Source organism: Gracilinanus agilis, chromosome 1, assembly GCF_016433145.1.
Source record: "Gracilinanus agilis isolate LMUSP501 chromosome 1, AgileGrace, whole genome shotgun sequence".
Classification (NCBI taxonomy): Eukaryota; Metazoa; Chordata; class Mammalia; order Didelphimorphia; family Didelphidae; genus Gracilinanus; species Gracilinanus agilis.
This window is the reverse complement of record NC_058130.1, coordinates 82,994,363-83,012,202: the sequence shown is the minus strand read 5'-3', so window position 1 is coordinate 83,012,202 and position 17,840 is coordinate 82,994,363.

The following is a 17,840-nucleotide window of genomic DNA, read 5'->3' as shown; positions in this document are numbered from 1 at the left end:
CTGGCTCTTTTTTCCCACCCCCCTTGCACAAATCCTGGCCTTACAGGGATGTACAGCATCATCTTCAACTCAGCCACCAGGCTGAAAACTATAATCAGAATAATAATAGCTTAACCTAAATAGCTCCTGTATATTTTGCATAGCACTTTATATAAATTATTTTATTTGATCCTTAAAACAACTTTGAATATTGTGACCATCCATCCAACTCATGCCTAGCTCTTTACTCTTATAGCTTCTTACACTATCATCTCTTTGTCATATATTTCTCTTATTCTGGTTTATTTCAATTCCTCACCGGTTATGTGTCACAGTCTACTACACCTGCCAAGCATTGTTTAAAAGAGTTGTGTTAGAGAGGATTGTAATGGAATACTATTGTGCTATAAGAAATGACAAACAAGATGATCATGCAAAACTGAAAAAGACTTATATGAAGTGACATAAAATGAAGAGAGCAGAACCAGGATAACATTGTACAGAGTAATTGCAATAATATATGATGATCAAACTGTGAATGATTTAACTATTATCAACAAGTCAAGGATCCAGGACATACTCATAACAATAATGGGCGTCCACCACCATAGAAGGAACAAAACCCAAATACAGATTAAAACATTCGATTCTTCACTTTATTTCCTCCATGAATTTTCTCTAGTGTAAACAAGATGTGTCTTGTTGCACAACATATAAAACAGGAAAATATATATTCTATGGTAATATATGTATAACCTGTATCATATTTCCTGCCTTCTTGTGAAGGGGGAATGGTAAAAGGGAGGAGAAAAAAAGAATGAAACAGATTTTTGAACATATCTCAAGTGAGAACTTATTTCTTTTAGATAAGCATATATATTATAATTTACTACATATTTGTAAATAACCATATTTACTATGTTACTCTTATGTCAAATATTATATTGTGCTTTATATAAAAATATAAACATTTATTGAAACTAAAAAAAAGAGATACAAAGTACTTAAAATGATAAAATTCTTTTAGCAGATTTTTTAAAATGGGTCACGTTATTTAATTTACTAAAGGCTCAAATTCCTCATGTCTTGGACTAGATGAACTGATGTCATTTTGAGCTCTGATTTCTATATTTAAATATTTACTACAGTATAATCATGGTTATAGGACTTAATTTGAAAACAGGGATCAACGGATAATATGACATTTTAGGAAAGGGACTGGATTTGTTTTTGTGGTCCTTAGGTAGGTATAAATTCAGGCTGCATTCAGAACCATTCATATGTCACTGACATGAAATCACTAAAATTTTGAGTCTAGATCTGAAAGGCAACATGAACTAATAATAGATAAAGAGTTGGCCTTCATATCATGGAATAACTTCACTTTAAATTAAGCTTTCTGACACATATCAGCTGTGTGATCATGGATATTTCAATTGGGTTAATATTTTTCTTAATTACTTCCTGCATTGCTTTCATATTATGAATTACTCATTTGATTTGGGGGCAGATTTTTGCTTCTTTCTCTAACTCAATATCTGCTACTTTTCTCTTTGTATGACTTAGACAAGTCACTCAATTCTCTTTGTCTCAGTTTTCCTAAACTTTACTGAGGATTTTAGAGGAGCTTACAATCTAGTTGAACAAATGAGAACTAAAAACCATAGAAGTGACCTACTATAAATCCTTGACAGCAGAGAGGTAGAAAAAAAAGAAAGAACCACTATATGTTATTATATATGTAAGGATAGTTTCATATTAGTATATGTTTTTTAGAGTGACCTCTGGATCACAGGGTGAGAATATTTTATTCAATTCTGAGACTAATTATAACTTCTATAATTAATTATTCTTCTTAATTAGATATTAAACTCAATTATTACTACTTTCTAAGAAGTCCATTGTGTTTAATTTTCGTACTCTCTAAAAGGCTATTTTTGTAGAGAACTCCACCTGGAGAGATTTCCTCTATGATACGGATCTGCAACTTAAAATCTTAAGAGAATGACCTATATCCTAAGAAGTTCATTGAAATATCTATGGTCACCAATATGGGTCAGAGGGTAGATCTGAATTCAACTTTCTCCATGATACAACGGCCAAGAATTTATCCATTATGCTACATTGTCCTTCAGGTCCAGACTCAAACTTGTCATAACTTTTTTTTTTGACCAGAAGAGAAACATAGTATCATTTGAGAGGAAAAATAAATTGCCATCACATTGAGAGTAACCATCATAAAAATGTGACTTGAATGAACTCTAAAATTTGTACCGAAAAGAAGACAATAATGGAGGAAGGTAATTCTGCCTATGTGAATAATATGAAAAGTTTTGTGAAGTATTTATTATTTTTTGTAGGAAAGTAAGGAGCAATGTGGCATATAGTTAGCTGCAGGAGCTCTGACCTTCAAATTATAAGACCTTTCACTTACTATGTGACTTTGAACGTGTAACTTGGATTTTCTTATCTTCAGTATGTTTAATGAGAAGATGAGGATAATAATATTTGCACAGCTTAACTCTGGATTTTACCTGGAAATTAAAAAAAACACAACATTTTTATAATTATAGATTAGTCAGTGATGTAGGTATTCTATAGGGACTGGAACTCTGATTTCACTGGTATAGTGCACTTCCTGAAGAAGAGAACCTTTGGGAAAGCAAGTTTGTACCCTCTATGCATTTTATACACTAATAATATCATGTAGAGTTGTGTGAGTCAGAGGTGAGATTTGAACCTATGTTTTCCTTGAGATAAGCTCTCTATCTACAACCCAAAACTCACTTCCTTAAAGCACTTAAAATGGTGAGTTAACATTTAAGAATATTAAATATAATAATAACACTATCAGTAAAAGGGTTGGCAAGAGTCATCCTTCAATTAAGGCAGAGCTCTGGTATCGTGGACCATTCTTTCTTTTCTTTCTTTCTTTTTTTTTTTAAATCCTGACCTTCTGTCTTAAAATTGATACCAAAAATTGGTTTCAGGGCAGAAGATTGATAAGGACTGCGAAATTGTAGTTTAATGACTTTCCCAGGGTCACACAGCTAAATCACAGACAATTCTGAAAATGACACCATGCCAGCATAACTCCCTGCAGATTTCTCCAAAAGATCTGTTCGGGTAGCAGTCCTGGGAGCCATTCATTTTACAACTATAAAGAAACTTAGACAAAGCTTTAATTAGAGGCAGCAAATCCTCCATGTTGGTGGTGTTGAGTTCCTGGAAAATGACAAGTTTTATGTGAATATGGAATATGTAAATATAGTTCCTAGAAACTTATGGGACAAATGGGGCAAGGAGAATTAGCATCTATAAGTGCCACCTGTTCATTAAACATAAAACAAACCCCTATGGGTCTGTGGTCTGTAAGTCATGCCATGGCATGTTACTATGTCCACCTTTGCTATAAACAGTGAATGGTTTATTTTTAAAACTCCAGGTTTATTTCTGAAGTAGATTTTTATGTTCCCATGAGGGTTCGCTTTTTGTACATTTGCTTTTGGGACTTGGAAATTTATGCTGGAATGCGTAGTCATTTTATTTGAGCTATAAAGGCCTTCCAGGGTGTGACATTCCAGCCCAAAGGCTCTCTTTAGCCTCCATGCTTTAATGTACATAGGCGTTGTTGGATATAATTAGAACTGTACTCTCGGGTCTCAAACAAGTTTGAATCTCTGGCCACAAAAAAGGTGGGTGGGGGGTGGATTAGGGTCTCTTAAATTGGAACATTCCTACCCACACCCCAACTCTGAAAATACCTATAATCACAGTCATTCATTTCAATTAAATAAAGTTAATAGATACCTACTTTATTTGGGGTACTTCACTAATACCTAAGGAGAGACAAAGATAAAAAATACATGGAAAGGGCTTGCAGTCGAGTAAGGATGATAACACTTATAAATTAAAAAGGAAATATGATCCATATTGCACGGTATGGTGTAAATAAGAGAAGAACCCAAATTGTTGAACTCCTGATGACATATGCTGAATTGATTCTTCTTCCAGTTTCTTTAGAGCATTTTATCTAGATCTCTTCTTTAGTCCTTCACATTCTTCCCTGTATTAGGCATGTAACTATACATCATATTCCTTCCCACTTGCAACCTCAAGTAGCTTGTAAGCTGTTGGAAGAGTATATTATTTTTCATTATTTTATTCTCATGATCTATTACAATGACATACAGAGTAAACATGTAATCAAAATGTTTCTTAAATTGTATTAATTGGAGAGAGAGAGATTGACAGAATAAAGGGATAGTCAAGGAGACAGATAGTAAGGACAGAGAAATAGAGAATTATAGAGAGAATAGTAAGAACAGACATTTAATGAAGGTGTTCCATTTGCTCTACCAATAATACATTTCATCTGAATGTTCCAAGAATGTGGGTTTTAATAGATTGGGGAGATTTTTTTTCATGCCTTTTGATTACTTACATGTCTTGTTCATTGCTAAAATTTTCTCTCACTATGTGTGGACCTTACTGTACTAGAGGTGGTGTGTGAGAAGTATGAAATACTAATATGATTCTATTGAAAAGCATTTGCTACATGAGGAAATAGTCTAAAAGATTATACCGTACAACTGGAGGTCAGATTTTTCTTCTGTTTTTAGCTTTGAAATGTCATCTGGCATCATTAGCAAGACCTTTAAATTCAGCCATTCTGTGTTCCCACTTACGAGTAATAATTCTGAGTCCCATAAAAATCATTTGATCTGATATTAAAAAAAACAAATACATAGAATATAGTTTATTTATTATTTCACTTAAGAATAAATGGAAGTTGAAAATATACAAAATAGGGAAATATAGCTATATCTGTATTTTTTCAAGAAGTAAATATCTCCATCAAATTCAGAAATTAATTTTAAACATCAAGTGATTGTAGGGCTAATTGGATTTATGCTGGTCACTTTTCCAGCAGTTGATATCAAACGCAAATTTTATGTCCTTTTTAAAGCCTGTAACATTTTGATGATATCTCACATTAATATAGCACTTTATGATTTACATAGAATTTTTCTCCTAACAAAGTTGGTTTTGAAATTGGGGGAATTCAATTCAAATTTCACCTATCATTATTACCTATGAGGTCAGTCACTGAATATTTTTGGAATATGGATGTTGTGGTCAGATTTATGATTTAAAAATATTGATTTGGTAGCTATTTTGAGTAGAGATTAGAGAAGGGAGAAACTGAAGGCAAACAGTATAATTAAGAAGCTATTATAATAGGCCGAATGAGAAGTGATGAAAGCCTGCATTGTGTGAGTAAAGAGAAGGGGAGAGACATTTTCAATGTTATGGAGATAGGAATGATAAGACTAGGCAAAAGAAACTCAAACGGATTTTGAGTCTTGAATAGTGGAATATCATTTCCTCCCACCAAGACTTATAGACTATTATTGTGAATTATACCAGTGATGCCTTAGTGCACATAGTGAGCCTTCTCCATCCCAGAGAGAAACAGAAGAGTTGAAAGTTTGTACCATCCTTGTGCCACATGTATAAATTTGTATGTGTACATGTTGTCCCCAACAGTGTAAATTCCTGAAGGTGCAGATTTTGTTTCATTTTTGCATTGTGTCCCTAGCATCTAACTCAATGTAGGACATATATATGTATATATACATATACATATATATATATATGTGTGTGTATATATATATATATATATACTTAATAAATGCTTATTAGTGGTTGATTTATTACTCTCTTTTCACAAACTCAGTATTTCAGTCAAATGGTTCTACTTATTCTCCAAACTCACTAATCCATTTCCCATCAGTATACATTTCCTGGGATGTCACACCCCTGGTTTGTACTCTTTTTTCAACTTTGTCTCTTAGAATTCTAACTTCTTTCCAAACTCATCTAGGTGCCATTTGCTTTGTGAATCATTTTGTGGTTTACTTTCTCTAGATATGTTAATGCCCTCTCCTCCTTAAAATTGCTTCGTTTTCACTTATCTGGGTATAAGTCATTTTTGTCCTCAACTACCACTGCCCCTCTGCCTCTGTAAAGTGAACATCATAGACAATAGCCTTTTTCTATGAACCTCTAGTTTAGTGCTTGGACATTCAAACAGTAAATGTTGGTTGCAAAAATTGAATAATGTTTTGATTATTGCCTCTAATTTTGAATGATTTTTAGATTTCCTTCATCTGATTCTTGGTAATTGAAGATACTTGATAACATCTCAAATTCAGTGTGATACTTTTTTTTTTAAAATTTGACTGCTTCTTTTTTTTTTCTAATTTTTTTTTTAATTTTACACCCTTTAACTTCTGTGTATTGACTTATAGGTGGAAGATCGGTAAGGGTAGACAATGGGGGTCAAGTGACTTGCCCACGGTCACATAGCTGGGAAGTGTCTGAGGTCAGATTTGAACCTAGGACCTCCTGTCTCTAGGCCTGGCTCTCAATCCACTGAGCTACCCAGCTGCCCCCAGTGTGATACTTTTAAAGGAAATATCACACTTGAATCTTTCTTTTTTCTAAGACTCAAAATCAGGAAATTCTACTTTAGATACCTACGGGATCTAAGTGTATGATCTTAGGAAATTCACTTATTATCCCTGGGACTCAATTTTCTCATTTGTAAAGTGAAGGGTTTGGACTAAGTGTACTTACAGGATCTCTTCTAGTTCTAACTTTAGAATTCTTGGATGTCATATTACTATGAAGTATAGAGAGCCAAATATTGATCATTTAATGTATAGCAAAGCTATCATTTTAACCTTCAATCTTTTTTTTTTTCTTCTCTCAAATAGAATCTTCCCACTAGGGAAGAACACTCAGCTAGAAATTAGAAGAAACTAATTTTTAAAATCTCTTTTTGGTATTTGTTGATTATGTGAGGTTTAGCAAATTACTTAACATTTTAGTAACTCATTTTATTCCTCTATAAAATGGGGACAATCATATTTTTGTTACTTACTTTACCTCCCAAGAGTGTTGTGAAGGAAGTGATTTATAAAACCTAAAATCTAGAGATGTGTGAGCTAAACAAATTGATATTTATGAATCATCAGAATGCTCTCAGATTAATTTTCACTCCTCCACTTCCTTGCTTTCACATCATCAAGTGTCCTAATATTAAAATTCAGCCAGAAAACCTTGATGAGGATGGGCATGTCAAAGGAAATAAGAATACGGGACAGCTGTACAAACATTGAGGAGGTGCCTGAGTTGGATTAGTAAATATATTTGCATTGTACAACAATAATGGAGCCAAGGTTATTTTGTTCTATGCGGAGATGCAGAATGAGTCATGGCTACCTCCTGTCTGAGCAGGATGGAATTAGGGGAAATAATCACATCATTTCCAGTCAATAAGAAAAGGCAGAGTAAAGGAGGAGATTCAGTCTTGGATGTCTATTTGTATGATTTGTTTGAAGGAATGGATAAATGACAATCTTGGGAAGAAATGGCATTACAGGAATTGAGTTCAGAAGTGGTAGGTGGTTTGGAAGAAGGAAAGGTTATGAAATGGAAAAGATAACCATTGAAACATGGAATTTGGGGCTTGTGAACAAGGGGGAAGTCTGTGGTGGACTTGGGAAAGAGGATAAAGATTTGTTTAAGGCTGAGAATCTACCATATGGATGGATAAGTTAGTGAAGGTAACACAGGAAAAAAATAACTTTGGTAGTAACACTTTGGGAGAAATGGGTAGGCAGTAGAAGGTCAGGGAAAATAAGGCCAATTTCTTCGGCTTCTATGCTCAGCTTTTACCAGTTATGATTTCAAGGAAATTCTATTTGGAGGGAGACAGCATTTTGAATATAACCAAAAATATTTTAACTGAATCACTGAAGAATTTCTGAACAGCTTTGTGGAGGAGGAGTAAGCATGAGAAAAATTAAGAATGGCAACACAAAGACTCAGCAATTGTTTTAATAGAAACAGAAGCAAAAACACAAAATGTTAATAAGAAACATGAGTGGGGGCAGCTGGGTAGCTCAGTGGAGTGAGAGTCAGGCCTAGAGACAGGAGGTCCTAGGTTCAAACCCGGCCTCAGCCACTTCCTGGCTGTGTGACCCTGAGCAAGTCACTTGACCCCCCTTGCCCACCCTTACCAATCTTCCACCTATGAGACAATACACTGAAGTACAAGGGTTTAAAAAAAAGAAAAGAAACATGAGATTTAGATCTTATAGATCTAGGGATCTTATAGATCTAACCTACCATTTCATAGATGAGCTAACTGAGATCAAGAGGAAAAGGTGACCTGTAACTTGAATTTAGGATTATTTGACCACAAATAGATTGGCTTATTATTATTTTTGTACTATACTGGAACCTACCTCAAATAAACCACTGATTTACTCCCTTCCCAATGTTGAGGGGCTTAGAGCACATTTTATTTCTTCTGCTCCCCTTGGGCTTTCAGATTAAGACACTTGAACCTGTCTTCTTAAACTCAATGTAAGACTTTTAATTCCCCTCCCACTGACCTAAGCCTCTTCCCTCCATGAGTTATTAAAAGAAAAGTTACAAATTTTAAGTGATAATCTAGAATTGAAGTATCTAATACCAATATCACCTACATAGAAATGAATAAGCATTAGGAAAAGATAATATAACTTACATTACTTAGATATCTTCTTTAATCCCACTGGATTTTGTGAAACTTTAATATCAGTTCTGTGATTGACATAGCCCACATTTATAACAGGACTTATTTTCTGATAAAACAAGCCAACTGCTACATTTTAAAAAGTAAGATATTGTAATGGCACATTTTAAATGCATGTTGGATTTATTATACTGAAAAATGGATAATTTTGGGCAGTAGGAAAGGAAGAGCATTAGCCAAAGAAATAGCCAAAGAAATAAAAATAAAAACTATAGAAAAAAATGTTGTATTGGTTTTTACAGGAGTGGTAATTAAAATTTATTTTTCTATAAATAAGAAGTCACATGATGTTGATCTAATATTAAAAGAGAAGGAACAGATGGGATATTAAGACTTAAAATTCCACAGGAATGGGTTTTCTGGGTCATTTAGTCCATTCTCTGAACCATTATATCTCTTTTCTATATTTTTCCTTGACTGGTGATTCTTTATCCTCTACTTAAATATCTTTGGTGTTCTTTTTAGTCTCTGAAATGCTCTGAAAGAAACTTAATAAGTTTTCTTCAATTTTCAGTAAGACCAAGATTGTCACTTTTCCTAAGGCAGCTTGTTCATTCAATGGATAAAGTGTTAGGGCTAAGAATCAAGAAGACCTTAGTTTAAATTTTCTCAGATACTTACTAGCTTTGTGACCCTAGCAAGTTGTTTAACTTCTGTCCCCCTCAGTTCTGGCAACTGCGAATGAGGATGATTGCAGCCCCCACTCCCAGGGTTTTGGTAACAATAAAATGAGGGTCGGATTTGTTCTCAATTCTTCCTGATTTCAGTTTCAGCAGCCTATCTACTATATCATTCTGTCTTTAAGTATATACTATTATTTAAATCATAGTTTTATTGAATCTTTTTTTTAATTCTTTTTAGGATGCATTAGACAAAAGTGTGATTCACCAATGAGGTGACATACAGCTACTCTTCATTTCTTAACCCCCAAACCTATTGGCTGAGGGACTTAGAGCAGCCACATGTTGTTAGACGGCCACTTTACTAAGTCATTAACAATGAACTCAACGTTGTTCTTCAGTCATATCTAACTGTTCACGATCCTGTGAACCATATTGTTCATGTGGCTTTCTTGGCAAAGATGTTGAATCATTTTCCCTTTCTTTCTCCAATGGATCAAGGGAAATAGAAATTAAATAACTTGCCCAGGATCATACACCAGTAAGTATCTGATGCCATATTTGAATTAAGGTCTTTCTGACTCCAGTCCCAGGATTGTATCCACTGAGTCTTCAAGCTGTCCCTGATTAAAGGCACATAGTGATAATGAATAGAGTACAGTGTCCTGAGAATTTGGTCCATTTTAAGAAGCACTGGTATTAATTCTGAACTATATAGCTGACTCAGATTGGCTACATAATTCTTTTCATTAGAGGAGATGGCTGGGGGCCCCAGTGAGGAGGGATGGGGAAGACAAGCAGATAGAGATAGCCAGAGTGACTAATGAATAGCTCTGAGTACCTCCAAATGAATTTTGCTAACTCTAGTGTTTATCCTTATCTGACATACTTAAGATTAGTGCTTTTGTAAAAGGTTCAGGGCCACTTTGTCTAAAAGAGTGTAGGGTTTTATTTTTATTTTTTCTGCTGGCAGATATGCATAATAAAGGCAGGAATGTAAGCCAGGAGAGTAGAGAACAATGGCATTATTTTCTCTCTTTATCTGAATTCTCTCTATACAATTCTAGAGGGAATGTTGGAAGCTAATTTTTTTTTGAGATTTCTGTGACTGAGCCCCTAAATTGGGATGCAACTTTTGCATGAGTGGCTAATCAAGTGTTATAAGGAATTTCTAATTCTAAATCAGACAGTTATCAAGGAAATGGATATCAATTCAGCATTAGCAATGAGTGTTCAAAACAGTAAACTTGAAGCCAAACACTTTGCCTTGTTTTGTTTGACTGTCCTTCTCTTGGTGTATGACTGGCTGTCAGTCAGTCCTTATTTGGTACATGACTTCTAACCCGCAGCACCATTAACAGATGAGAACATAGATAAAAGTCAGGTGCTACATCAAAACAGAACCACTAGCCTTCCAAGACATGCCTGTCAGGGGGTGATCAGGATAAATTTGGATAGCCATATTATAGGAAGAGATACTTATAGGGCTTCATTTTCTGACACCAAATAAAGATAACTGACAGCAAAGCAGATATCAACATGTCTTCTTGTACCATTCTGTATAAAAAAAATTACCCACAAGGTGTGTATGTTATGCAATAGAACCTGTAGTTTAATCAGCTTCCTGAGAAGCTTTGTCTGCTCTTTTCGAATATCCAGATATGACTATCTCAGGGCAGGTGACACAGTAGATGAAATGTTAGATTTAAAATTAGGAAGAACTGAGTTCAAATATAGCCTCTGATACTTACTAGTTATGTGAGCCCTGGATAAGTCACATCTTCCTCTGTTTGCTAATCTCTAAAATGGGAATAATTAGAACAACTAGTTCACAGGGTTGTTAGAATAAAATGAAATTTTTGTGAAGGCCTTTGAAAACTTTTAATATACTATAGAAATACTTTGTTCAATCATGCCTGACTCTTGTGGACTGTACTGTTGATGGACGTTTCTTGGCAAAGATATTAGAGTGGTTTGTCATTTCCTTCTCTATTGGATTAAGGCAAACAGAGGCAAAGTAACTTGCCCATGGTCACACTGCTAGTAAGTGTCTGAGGCTGGATTTGAACTCAGGTCTTCTTGACTACATCCCTAGGGTCCTTCCACTAAGCCCCTGAAATGCTCCCTCCAATATAAAATGCTAGCTATTATTATCTATAATCTCCAGTATGAATTAATTGCTGGCCTAGCTAACCCTTTACCTTGGGAATTCTGATGGAAATTTAGTAATTCTGGAAATCCCCAAATTGCCCCAGAGAAATCTGAAAAAGCTCTGTTGGTTTAGAACCATAGGTCTTGCCTCCAAGTAACTGGATCATACATACTTTTTGGATCTTCCCCAAGTCTGTTCCAAAGATTTTATTGCCATTCTGTGGCATGAAGATTATATATATGCTTGTTGACTGATTAATTGATTACCAACTATCAACAGTCTGGGAATATTGGGTAGTACCTTTGCCCAGTATCCAGATGTGGTAGAGTCACATGGCAAACACATTTTAAAGAGCCAACAGTAGTATATTTCAAATGAAAGCCTTAAGGGTCTGCTTCATTAAAGATGATTGCTCTAGTCTCTAGGTTTTATAGGTCATTGAGCAAAGGTTTTGGCAGATGAATCTAATCAGGGACTTCCCAAAATTAAGAAGATTCAATGGAAAATACTGTCATTAAGTAGTTGGAGTAGGGGAATAAAAACAGGAAATCTGTGTTCACAGATGCCAAAGGAAGTATTTAGAAAAACTGCATCAGCATTGTTTACATTTAGTATTGGATTTATAGCTAAGATGTTTACTTTAGAATTTGTTATTTTGTGAGATTCCAAAAAATGAGATTGATGCAGATCACTAGCACCGGGACTTTCCTATTCTAGTTGTGGAAATGAAAATTGTTATTCTCTTGTTTAAAATACTAAAAAATATTTTATTACTATATTTTGGTTTTATGTCACCATCATACATATATAGACATATACAGATATATGCATGTATACATACATACATACATACATACATACATACATAGATAAAGGCATAGATCCACATAAGTACTCCTCTTCTTCCCAGAAAGATTTGGGGGAATAGCTGATAGTTCAATTTGCCAGAATATAAATTTCAGGAAGGGAATTAAGTTAAGACTAGAAAAATAAAGTGAAAACCTGATATTAGGAGGGGACTTAAAATGCCAGACTAAGGAGTTTGTATTCTAAATACGCTGGGGAACCACTGAAGATTTTTTAAATATAGGCACGAACTACTTATTACCTGTGCATAGATACTTTCATTGTATATTACAGAAATGAAAATATTAGTGTTTAATAGCATAGGTAAGGAGAAGCTAACATTAGCCTTCCCTTTCAAGAAAAAATGAGATGGTTAATCATAACACAAAAAATGAAAGTAAGTCAAGAGAGATGAACAAAATATCACCCACTTATCTGTGCTTGCTTCAAAAATACAGATTATCTAAAGATGGTCTAGTGAGTTTTCCCTGAAAAAGCACCTGGAGAATATGCTTAGTGACTTCACTTGTTTAATGGTTTTACTCTTTTTTTAGGCAGGAGTTCTTTTTTTTCCTAAGGGAAGTAACATTTCTGGGGTCAATCTATAATCTTATTTCTGGGGATCAGGTTTCCCTAAAACACAGTTTAGCTAAGCCATGACTACAGAAAATGTCATAAACCTAGAATCCCATGATATGTGCACAGATAAATGGAAATTAGCTTTATTCATCTATCTTCTTCAATGGATGCAACATTATAGAGTGGAAAGAGGACAGGCTCCAGGGCCAGAAGTTGAGGATTTGTTTCCAAATCCTGCCTCTGATGCTTTCTGTTTTTGTCATTCAGGAAGTCATTCACACTGTGAGAGTAAAAACTTGAAAAAGATAAAGACATAGCCTTAGTTTCTTCTTTGTAAATGAAGATAATAATGATCAGTCCCTTTCTCCTAGAGTTTTGGAAAGTAGCAAATGAGAGAGCACTTTGGTTGTACAACTATGAGACTTTAAAGCCCTCACAACATTTTTTTCAATATTTCCATTTGCTTTGTTGAATGATTCATTCATCTTGTCCTGACTTTTTGCTTAAGCCCTGATAAGGCTTTTTTTTTTTTTTTTCATGGATGGTCTGACTTGCTAACGTCACTGAGTTCCCTTTTCTTTGCTTTCCCTGCAGACTTTTTCAACATATGACATATGACTCATATGTACAACTTTTATTTTCACCTCAATTGTGGCCTTATTTCCACTGTCCAAATATGGAACCAGAAATACACCATCATTTTGCTATTTAAGTTAATCAAAGCATGCTGGATTCAGTGGCTACAGAGAGTGAAGACTACAGGACGCCAAGTGACAAAACTCAGGGATTCTAATCCTGGCTTTGCCATTTGATAATTGTAGCATTGAAGTCAAGTCATTTCACTTTCTGAGTTTGTTTGCTCATTTATAAAATACAAGTAATAATACCGGTACTTCCTAGAGAGACAATACGACTTAATAAAAAGAATGACTAAACAGACATTTATAATTTGCTGTGTGTCAGGCACTATGCTAAGCACTGGGGATACAAAAAAGGCAAAAAACAACCCCTGCCTTTAAGAAGCTCTCATTATAGTGGGGAGACAGCATGAAAATAATTAATTTTGAACATAATATTTTCAGTATACATGGAAGTTAGTCTCACATATGAAAACATAGTCGCCAAGGGCAGGGAAGGATCTGGGAAAGTCTTTTAGTTTTAAAATTATTTTAATGTATTTTTCCATGTAACCTTGTATCCCAGTGCTTTTCTAAACCTTAGTTTTCTCATTTATAAATAGGAATATTAGCGGCATTTCAATCTATCTCAATCTAGAAAAATCACTTAATCTCTCACTGTCCCCAGGAAACTCATGATGTCTAAATTCCAAAGCAAGTTTCCTATATTGAGGTTTCTTATATTAAAGATATTATAGGTCTAGTCAAAATAAAATTGTAACTGCCTTATTGTATAATTGTTGTGATAAAATGAAAAGATTTAGGTAGAAATGCTTTGTTACTGTAAAGTGATGTCTCTCTCTCTCTCTCTCTCTCTCTCTCTCTCTCTCACATACACACACACACACACACACACACACACACACCTTTATTTTCTGTTTTAGGATCTGTGCTGTGTATTGGTTCCAAGATAGAAGAGGGATAATGGCTAGGCAATAAGAGTTAATTTATGGGACAGCTGGGTAGCTCACTGGAGTGAGAGCCAGACCTAGAGACGGGAGGTCCTAGGTTCAAATCCGGCCTCAGACACTTCCCAGCTGTGTGACCCTGGGCAAGTCACTTGACCCCCATTGCCCACCCTTACCACTCTTCCACCTATGAAACAATACACCGAAGTACAAGGGTTAAAAAAAAAAAGAGTTAATTGATGTCCCAGCTAGGAAAAATCTGAGGTCATATTTGAACCCATCTCTGGGCCTGGCTCTATCCACAAAACTACTGAGCTGCTCCTTCTTATCATTTTTTCTCTATTCCCATTTTTCTCTGTCTCCTAGACTTTCTTGTTTCCCCTGCATTCTCTAAGCCAGATTGCTTCCTCATCCTTGTCCTTTACCACTTCATGTCACTAATGATAAATGAAAGGATACAGCCACATTGAACCTTAGAATCAGAGTAGAATTGTCTTTGATCAAATATTTAGGCTCTTTCAAAATGCAATCTGCAACTGTAACCTAAGCAGGAAAGCAAGATCAGAGTTCTAAGTCAATGGAGTTTTGACCATTTAAAAAAAGGGGAAAAAAAGGATGACCAATTGTAATAGTCCTATATTTAAGCAAGACAATTCACTCAAATGAATCTGTGCTGTGATACTATTATGATTCTTTTGGGACTTGTGATGATCTCTACTTCTATCTTGTCATTGACTTTGGTAAATAATACTGTTCTGAAATGAGATCTCCACTAATATGACTGATAGCTGTGTCTTGAACCACTGTTGGATGCTTCTTATTCTTCTCTCACAATATCATCTGAGGCAGCAATAACATATAATTTAATGCTTGTAGTAGAAGTCACATATAATTTTTGAATTACGGAATGTCAGAACTGGAAAAGATCTCATAGTTGACCAGTCTAAACTCCTTTCTTTTTTTTCTTTTCTTTTTTTAAACATTTATTAATATTCGTTTTTAACATGGTTACATGATTCATGCTCCTACTTTCCCCTTCACCCCCCACACTACCCCCCACACCCATGGCCGATGCACATTTCCACTGGTTTTAACATGTGTCATTGATCAAGACCTATTTCCAAATTGTTGATAGTTGCATTGGTGTGGTAGTTTCGAGTCCACATCCCCAATCATGTCCAACCCAACCCATGCATTCAAGCAATTGTTTTTCTTATATGTTTCCTCTCCTCAGTTCTTCCTCTGAATGTGGGCAGCATCTTTACCATAAATCCCTCAGAGCTGTCCTGTGTCATTGCATTGCTGCTAGTACAGAAGCCCATTACATTCGATTTTACCACAGTGTATCAGTCTCTGTGTACAATGTTCTTCTGACTCTGCTCCTTTCACTCTGCATCAGTTCCTGGAGGTCTTTCCAGTTCACATGGAACTTCTCCAGTTTATTATTCCTTTGAGCGCAATAGTATTCCATCACCCGCATATACCACAATTTATTCAGCCATTCCCCAATTGAAGGACATACCCTCTTTTTCCAGTTTTTTGCCACCACAAAAAGTGCAGCTATAAATATTTTTGTACAAGTCTGTTTATCTATGATCTCTTTGGGGTACAAACCCAACAATGGTATGGCTGGATCAAAGGGAAGGCATTCTTTTATAGCCCTTTGAGCATGATTCCAAATTGCCAGCCAGAATGGCTGGATCAGTTCACAGCTCCACCAGCAATGTATTAATGTCCCAATTTTTCCACATCCCCTCCAACATTCATTATTCTCCCCTTCTTTCATTTTAGCCCATCTGCTAGGTGTGAGGTGATACCTCAGAGTTGTTTTGATTTGCATTTCTCTAATTATTAGAGATTTAGAACACTTTCTCATGTGCTTATTCATACTTTTGATTTCTTTACCTGAAAATTGCCTATTCATCTCTCTTGCTCATTTATCATTTGGGGAATGGCTTGATTTTTTTATACAATTGATTTAACTCCTTGCATATTTGAGTAATTAGACCCCTGTCAGAGTTTTTTGTTATAAAAATTTTTTCCCAATTTGTTGTTTCCCTTCTGATTTTGACTACATTGTTTTTGTTTGTACAAAAGCTTTCTTTTTAATTATGTGATAGGAGCCCCCAAAAGGTTGAATGACTGAATCACATGACTCCTTGATAACAATGATAAGACTAAAACCCCAACTCTAAGCACATTGATATTCATTCTCCCCAGGCTCTGAGTCTGCCATTTGGTACTTGATGGAGCCTGATCCAGTTAATTCTTATATCTCAGGAATTAAATGGATTCATAATGGTCAGAACATTACATCAGTTAGGAAGATTTGGGCTCGAATTTTGATCTCTCTAAGCTGTTTCATTGTGTGTGGCTTTTGCCTATCTTCTCCCATAATTCTTCAATTGAGGATATACCCAATGTGTTTGAGGATTTACTCTGACGATTTTAATATTTCTTTCTTACTTTCCATCTTAGAATCTCTACATATTGGTTCCAAGACATAATAATAGTAAGAGCTAGGCAATGAGAATTAAGTGACTTGCCCAGGGTCACACAGTTAGTAAGTCTCTGAATCCAAATTTGAACTCAGGATCTCCTGTCTCTAGGACTGTTCTCACTCCACTGAGCCCCCTAGCTGCCCCTGATTCTTTTTATTATTTCAGGGTATCATTGTAAACTTTAGCTATATAACAACTGTAATTTTCACATTGAAATGTTGACAACCTTTCCCAGAAAAGGATGTCATATTACCTCTTTTCTACCACTTACTGAATATGACTTCATCAATAAAAACCTACTATAGTACACTTGCCCCCACTACATACCTCCCCATGGCCTTTCATATTATGTTCAAATTTCAATGCTTTCCAAAACTCCAGTCTTCTATTATTCACAAAGGGATAGTATTACTGGCAAAACATTGTAGGTTAAAAAAATGAGTTTTCACAGGTATGAAGGGTATACCTTAGGATTATTAAAAGTACTGTGAAATTTCCCATAGAGTTCCTTCTTGATCTTGTCTTAGTGAAATCTGGACCCAGTTTTCTCTCCATTTGGATAATCTAAGCTACAGATTATATTCTTTTATTCCCTTGTGATACAGAACTGCCTCCATTAATGTGAGGTGCTTCTGGTGAAAAATTATCCTCCGATAATTCAAAATGGCAACTCATCATTAGCTTATAGTCTTAGATAGCTCATGAGGCAATCAAAATTTGTCATAGACAACTTGAACACTAGGTCTTCCTGCTTCCAAGGCCAAACCCTCTATACATTATTCCATGTCCCCTTGCTGTATAAGCATATGATTATGTATACATATATAGTTATGCATACATATATATATTTTTTTCATAGTTCTGAATTGGATAGGACCTTATGGGACATATATTTTATCTGCCTCAATTTTTAGTGAAAGAAACAAAG